At 44.8% G+C, this 8,140-nt stretch overlaps 1 long non-coding RNA gene across 1 annotated transcript; it reads left to right on the top strand.

Annotated features, from left to right (window-relative positions):
- The first annotated feature begins 676 nt into the window (after positions 1-676).
- LOC103663187 lies at positions 677-6,738 on the top strand. Its single transcript, XR_568692.2, has 3 exons — positions 677-918; positions 4,788-4,890; positions 5,348-6,738. It is a non-coding gene; the product is annotated as an uncharacterized LOC103663187 (long non-coding RNA).
- The last annotated feature ends 1,402 nt before the right edge of the window (positions 6,739-8,140 follow it).

Raw genomic sequence — 8,140 nt, 5'->3', positions numbered from 1 at the left:
GGGGGGGGGGGGGGGGGGGGGGGGGGGGGGAGAGGCTGTCCCCCACAGTCTAGTGAGCTTCAGACTGAGAAGAGCACACATCACTTGTAAAGGGAAGTAAATCTCCGAGATCGTCAGTGTTCACTTGACATCCATTAAGTGGGGGGGTGGGGGGGGAGGAATCCCCACATTTTCATCACAATGTTACTTAAATACAGACAAACCCGGAATAAGGTTTATATCTCTTAAAGGATTAAAAACAGAAGTATTAATTAGATAGAAACTAAACTAATTTCAGTTTAAATACAAACTAAACTGACTTACATTTAATGTGATGAGTGGGTTGCTTTGCTGAAACCGATGGTGACTGTGGACACAGACAACGGAAGACAAGCTCAAGGATGGGCTGTTTGGAGGCTGGCATGACTTGCCAGCACCGTTGGGCTTTCTGATACTTCAACTGTGATGTTGTGATTTACAATAAAAAAGTATCTATTTGGTCTTCTAACCTAGTTCCGGCGCAGAGCTCCTAAAATTCTTGGAATTTCCGAAGTGAGGAGAGTGCCAAGGTGTCTTTTGTTTTGTTAATGGGACACTTTGGGGCATGCCTCTAGGTCACTGGAGGGCGGGGCCTGGTTGCCCGGAGGACCAACAGGAGAAGGCGGGGTTGGAATTTTCAGACCCACCCCCTGACCTCTGGGGAGGGGAGAGGGATTGGAGGTTGGACCGCCAGGGTCCGTGATTTAATCAACCACACCTGCAACGAAGCCTCCTAAAAACCCTGAAGAACAGTGTTTGGAGAGCTTCCGGGTTGGTGAATTCCCGGAGGTTCAGGGAGAGGAGTGAGGGAAGTCCCGCGCGCTTCCGTGTCGCTGGCCCTGTGCGTCTCTTCAGCCAGCTGCTCCTGAGTTGTGTCCTTCTAGGATAACTGGTGACCTAGTAAGTAACATGTTTTCCTGAGTTCTGGGAGCCGCTCCAGCAAGTGAATGGAACCCGGGATCTGTAGCCCCTCGGCCAGGAGCAAGGGGACTGGGGGGCGGGGGTGTTGTGATTTCCATCTTGAGCTGGTGGGGGCTGTGGGACCTCCAGCCCGTAGCTGGTTGCTCAGAAGCCGGGGTCACCACCGGGATCTGTGACTGGCTTGTGAAATGTGGGGCAGGGGGTGGTCTTGTAGGATCTGACTGTCCCCAGGTGGGTGGTGTCAGAACTGAGCTGAATTGTAGGGCACCCAGCTGGCACGCCTCCCTGCACCTTCTTTCTGGAACCGGAGATCATGAGCAAAGACACAGCTCTCTGGCTTTTTCTGACAACCACCCGCCTGCCCGTGGTCCACCCGCTGTGTTCACTTGGCACAGTCTCACTCGTGGGGTTCTCACTGGCCACAGCAGTTCCCGAGCTGCCACGGAGAAGTCCTACAGATAATGCAGAATTAATCGGTCACGGACCCGCCCCCCCAAATGTGAGCAGTCTGGTGGGGAATCCGAGGACCCCCCAGAACGGTGGAACCTGATTTGAGAAGCACTGCTCTTTCGTAGCTTTTTCTGCTCACTCTTTGAAGTACCTTCCATAAGAAGGATTCCACAGTCAGATATGTAATGAATAAAAATCTTTAGCAGAACCAATTTTTCACCAAAAATGAACAGAGAATGTTACGGTAAGGATAGTAACAACTTGATCAGGTAGCCAGACCTTCAGTCTATGGAGGGAGAAAATGTGTCTGGACCAGACGGGTAGAGAACTGAATTCATCACACTTCTCAGGTGATGGGGTAGTGTTCTCATGGGCCCATGTAAATCCCCTTTATTGTGTCGTCCACCACCCACCCTCTCTGTTCCCACTTGGTTCTTCCGTATAGGTACCCACCATCATGTGTTCCAGATAGAACCTGGGGATACGACTATAAATCACACTTGTACAATACACAATGTTGTTTTCCATATATTTTCTGTACTGAAAAAAATTCTGATTTTCATTTACATAAACGATATTGAGTTTTTATTCCATTTTTTAAAAAACTTTTTTGCTTAACGCTTTCCAGACCTCATTATGTGGGCACGTAGAGAGACAGGTAGACATGTATGTAGCTTTAGAAGCTCGAACCTTATGCATGTGGGCAAGCTGTGTTCTGGGGTGCAGTACACGTAGTGGGGTAGCTGTGTCTTGGGGAATAGACATCCTTAATTTCACTGAATACTGCCGGCCTGCTTCCAGAAGGGAGGCTTACACTCAGCTTATACTCTACTAACAGACCATGAGTGTTCCCATGCCCTAATGTCCTGAGGAACACATCCTAATATTGGACTTGTTGATTTTGGCCAATACGATCGGTATAAGGAAGCAGCTATGGTTGTTTTAATTTGTATTTCTCTGATTACGAGTGAGTTTGGTCCTATCTTCATACACCGTTAGCCTTCCAGGTGTTTGCCGTCTGTGAAATGCCTATTTACATCTTGGGCCAACTTTCTGTTGGATCTGTTACTTTTTTCTTATTGTTTTGTAGATGTTCGTAGTAAAATCTTGATATTAATTCCGCGTTGGAATTATATTGCAAATAACTTGTGTCAAGCACCTGATAAAGTTGATCGTAAACATCTTGTCTTCCACTGGATATTGTGGTCTGATCTAGGTGTCTCTGCTGAACAGAATTACTCACTCTCGTAGTCAAATCCATCGGTTGCTTGCCTATAGTGACTGTTGCATAAATATTCTGCCTCTTGTGATCCCAAGGTCATAAAGACATCCTCCAACATTTTTATCTTTAGCCCCATAGTTTGATTTTTTTCACATTTTCTCCACACGTTGGAACAATTTTCTCAGTTGTGCACTTTTCCCGTGGATGTATGGTGCCATGCTTATCTTTCATCCACTCCCACGTACCTGGATCTCTTTTCTGCCCCATAGTTTTATTTGTTTTTCCCGGGTTCCCTTATCATTTCCAAAATTGATTTAGCTATTTGTGCATCTTTAATCCTCCATATGAATTTTAGAAAAGGTTTATCAACTTCCTTAAAAAACTCAGCAATTTTTATTGGGATTGCATTGAGTGCACACATTGACTTGGGGAGCACGGACACCTCCCAGTGTTACATGGGCAGCCCCACAATCATGGTACTTCCCAAAGCTATAGATCGCCCATTTGTGTACATCCTCTGTTGTCTCCAGAAAGATCTTGTGCGTTCATCGTTAGGTTAAGGCTTAGATACTTGGAGCGCTGCTCGCAACTTTTCCACATCATGTTACCCCTGGGAAATGATCCGCAGGTGGTGATAGTAGGTGTCTTTGTGCTATTTCTAATCTTAAAGGGAATGTGCTAAAGTTACTCCATTACTGGGCGCCTTGGTGGCTCAGTCGGTTGAGCTTCTGCCTTTGGCTCGGGTCATGGTCTCAGGGTCCTGGGATCAAGCCCGAATCGGGCTCCTTGCTCAGTGGGGAGTCTGCTTCTCCCTCTGGCTCTGTTGCTCCCCCTGCTTGTGTTCTCATGCACTCTCTCTCTCTCTGACAAATAAATAAAATCTTAAAAAAAATTAAGTTACTCCATTAAATATGTATTTGCTGTAGGATTTTGGTACGTAGTTTCTATCAGGTAAGAAAGTTGCCCTCTGTGGTGATAATTCTTATTATAAATCAGGGCTCAACTTTATTGGATTTTTTTTCTACATGTATTCACATGGCATTTCCTTTTCCTTTTGTCCATCATGTGTGAATTACATTGTTGGATTGGCTCACTGCCATTATACTCATTGCTGTTTTGTTTTTGAGACAAATTCTCCTTGATGCTGTTTTTAAAAAAATGTGAGGTTCACTCAGCTAAATTCACATCCACATTTAAAATGGAATGACTCTCCTTTTGCTTTTATTATTCTCTTATTATCCTTCTCTGATTCTGGTGTAGTGATTATGTGAGCCTTGTAAAATGAGTTCGACTGTTTTCCTTCTTTTCTAGGGTCTGGACCAACTTGTTTAAAGATCCGTCTTGGTAGGTTTTCAAGTCAGTGTATAGTTCAGAATTGAGTCGTGTTCATGATTGAGCCCAACATCCTTCCAGTGCAATGGAGGTTGGAAAACTAAAAGCATTTCAGGGAGTTCATTGCAGCCGTGATGCTGTGTGTAGCTTAGTTTTCCCCGATCAGATTTACTGATGTGAGATGTGAATCTAAAACAAAAAGGGGAGACTGTGAGTTGACTATCATTGCATAGTAAACTACCCCACCCCCAAATTAGTGACTGAGAACAGTGATTTATTTTTTCTCATGATTCTGAGGGTTGGTTGGGCAGTTCTCTTCTTCATTTTTGTTGGTCTCACTCAGATGCTGCATTCAGTGCCTCAGGCAATGTTTGGCAGCTGCTGCCAATGGCTGGCTGGCTGGCTGGCTGGCTGGCTGGCTGGAAGGATGGATGGATGGATGGGTGGATGGATGGATGGGTGGCTGGGTGGCTGGCTGGCTGGCAGGCTGGCTGGATGGCTGGATGGGTGGCTGGATGGCTGGGTGGGTGGCTGGGCCTCATCTAGTTCTCTCCTTGGCCTGTGGACCCGAGGATCCAGAGCAGCATTCCAAGACAGAGAAACCAAAAACTACAATGGCTCTTAAGAACTAACCTGAGAAGTCCCATAATGTCCCTTTCACCACATTTGCTTGTGAAACCAAGTCACCAGACCAGACCAAGGGTGGAGAAGAGGACTCCACCTGTTGATGGGAGTACAGAGTCACACTGGGAACCAAGGGCATGTGTACTGAGATGGGAGGTATTTCTGTCTATAAGTTAAGCTTTACAATGTGGTGTTGAAGCATCTAATTTTGCTATTGCAGATGGTAGCAAGAACAAAGTGATTGTAGCAGACATTCTGGTGATGGGTTCTTAATCTCCGTCAACAGCCTAAATTTATCAACAGCTGCAAGGATAAGTACCTTGGTGTGTACTCACTTCCCTCTGGTCCTGTCTATTCCAGTCGTGTTGGCCGCTGAATTGGTAATAAGTCCTCAGTCAATGTACTAAGTTACTTGCTTTGCTTTATTTACAAAATATATTGAGAATTTCGTCCTATATTTCCGGTCCTTCAATCAACACTTTGTGCACGGCAACCTGTCTTCTCCCTGAATCCGGTGCCTCTTTTGAGTCGGCCATTGTCCATCTATCGTTGCTTCGTGGGTGCCATCTGGTTTCCCCCTGGAAGCTCCCAGAACTTTCCTCTGTTTTTGGTGTTTGTGAATTGCACTAGAACCTCACCGTGGTTATACTTTCTTATCTCCATTATCCAGCACTCTACAAGCTCTCCCAACCTGAAATCCCTTATCTTTCCGTAAAACGGGGTGGTGGGGGAGGGGATTCACAGTCATTTTTTGTACTAGTATTTCTTCCTCTCCTCCAGGCATGTTTTCTCTCCCTTTGGGAACTCTTGTCAACGGTAGTCATCACTTGCCCTGCCAGCCTCCGTGCCTCTTTACTTCACCTGTGCCGTCCCTTGTCCCTCGCTGGTGTTTCCCAGGACTGCCGCTCAGCCCTGTCTTCCAGCTCGCTGGCCTGTTCGTCCTTAGCATCCACAATGCTTTCAGTTTATCGAATCTTTTATTTGACTCATCCTGACGACTGCAGCTGCCAATACCTTTTCATCTTTCATGGCGTTTACGACTTACATTCATAATTCAGAAAAGATCGAACGTGTGTACAAAATAAAACAGTTTAAAATCTTCGATGCAGTACCATGTCTATGAGAAACATTTAGCAAGCGAGGGGGGAAAGGCAGTGTCCTCGCACTGGCGACGGGCGTCTGGGGCAGCAGCCGAGCCGCGGCCAGTGCCATGCCGGGCTGGCTGCCACTTCCCAAGGGCCACTTGCCTGTTTCCCGCCACCTTATCTTGGCTTCTGCAAGCTCCTGCCACTGTGACTGTCTCTGTGAATCATGATCTCTGAGTAGATGGCAGAAAAACTCTCCAAGGGCCTGAGAGACAAGGCAAGCCATTTTAGGTTTTCCAAGTCAGCATGACTGTGCGTAAACTTTGTTTAAACCCAGAGCCTGATTTATGGCCCATCACGCGTGCGTCGTCCATCTGCTTCGTGAATGAGGATCCTCAAGGAAAATATCTTGTCCTTAAGAAATCGATCCATGCGCCTACTTTCCATGACGTTAAAACTCGTGATTCCTGCCCATGTGTTCATCTATAGCCTTTTTGAACTTTTACAAGAATGTACTTCTGACATGTTGATTTGTGGCTCGTTATGTAAATAAGGATGTAACCCCATAAAAGCTGTTCATTCTCCAGAGCACTTTGGTCCCTGTGAAGATCGCATTTCCCAGCCAGCTGTCCTAATCTGGGCTCAGAGATCACTGTTTTCTTCTTTTATTAGAGTGCTTCTGGTCAGTTTGCATCGACAGAGTCCAGGAAAGTGTCTGTGCTATTCTTGGCCCTTTTCTCATCAAAGGAACTTATCCCTCAAATATGATATTTTTATTGCAAATACACTGACATTATGATCAGTTTGGGGAGAACTGTACCTTAACCGTGTTAAGGCTTCCACAGCATGCACAGTAGGTCTCTCTCCAGTCATGCCCATCTATGTCTCTTAAAAGTTTACAGTCTTGCTTGTCAGCGCTTTGTGTATTTTTTCTTAGACTTATCCCCAGTATGTGACATTCGGTGCTGATGTAATCACTCCTTTTTGCATACATTTTCTAGTTATTTGTTCCTGGTATGTCGGAATGCAATTGACTTGTACATTGATCTCACGTCCAGATATAAAGATAATTGTATCAGTTGTGAACAGAGTTTTATTTCTTCCTTTCCAATTATTATGCCTTCAATTTCTTCTTTATTGTGCTGGCTCTGACTTCCAGCATATTGTTCAATATAATTGGAGATAATAGGAAATTTTAAAGAGAATACTTCTAATGTTTCTCCATAAGAATTACATTAAATGTTTTTTTTATAGCTGTCTTGATGAGGTTAACAAACCTTCCTCCCACTCCTATCACAAAGAGTGCTATCCCCAGTGAGTGGTGGGCTTACAAAGTTTGTATTCTAGGAGAATGGTGAATTTATCAAATGTTTTTTTCTGCACGATGGAAAGGATCTTTTTTTTTCTCCTTTATGCTGTTCATGTGGTGTATTACACTAACAGATTTTCTAACATGACACTATCTTTGCCTCTATAGGATGGCGTGCCATCTTTTTTGAAAGCACAATGGGACGCAGCTGGCCAGCATTTTACTTAGGGTGTTTGCGTGTTACCTGTGTGCATGAAAGGGGCATTCCTTTCCTTTCTCATATTATCTATGTTCGTTTTTTTTTTTTTTAATTTTATTTATTTATTTGACAGAGATAGAGACAGCCAGCAAGAGAGGGAACACAAGCAGGGGGAGTGGGAGAGGAAGAAGCAGGCTCCCAGCAGAGGAGCATGATGTGGGGCTCGATCCCAGAATGCCGGGATCATGCCCTGAGCCGAAGGCAGACGCTTAACGACTCAGCCACCCAGGCGCCCCTATGTTCGGTTTTTGAATCAACGTTATTCTTGCCTAATAAACTCTTCTGTTCTTGGTAGAAGTCTTCTGCAAGGCTGTTTGGGTCTAGTGTTTTCTTTAGAACTTTTAATTATTGCTTCGATGTAATGGATATAGGAATCTTCAGTGTTTCTTTGGCTTCCTAAGCCCATATAAGAAGACAGTAAAGGGGAAGCAGAAGGTAAAACAGAGACTGAGCAGAAAACATAATACAATGGCAGACTTAGAGCCAAACATCAATAATTACAGTCAGTGTAAAAGGCCTTAAATACTAATGAAAAGATAAAGATGGGAAAATAGATAAAACTAATTTACCTAACTCCATGGTGTCTATAAGAAATTCACTTCAAATATAAAGATATAGGTGGGTTAAGGGTTGAAGGATGGTAAAAGCTGAGAGATACAACCCTAATGAAAAGAAAGCTACCATGGCTATGTTCCTATCAGGCAGAGCGGACTTCAGAGCAAAGAGAATTTCCAAGACAAGGAGAGACATTATGTAACGAAATGGTCTACTCGCCAAGAAGACAGCCTTCTTAAGTGCACCAAATTAACAGAGCTGCAAAATCCATGAAGCAAAAATTGGCAGAACCACAAGGAGAAGCAGTCTGAGGGCTGAGCCCAGTGGAGCTCCCTCCTGAAGAACCAGTAGGCACCAGGAAAGGC

Source organism: Ursus maritimus, unplaced genomic scaffold, assembly GCF_017311325.1.
Source record: "Ursus maritimus isolate PB19 unplaced genomic scaffold, ASM1731132v1 scaffold_34, whole genome shotgun sequence".
In the NCBI taxonomy this organism is placed as follows: Eukaryota; Metazoa; Chordata; class Mammalia; order Carnivora; family Ursidae; genus Ursus; species Ursus maritimus.
Note: the sequence above shows the minus strand (reverse complement) of the source record. Positions and strands in the feature narration are given on the sequence as shown.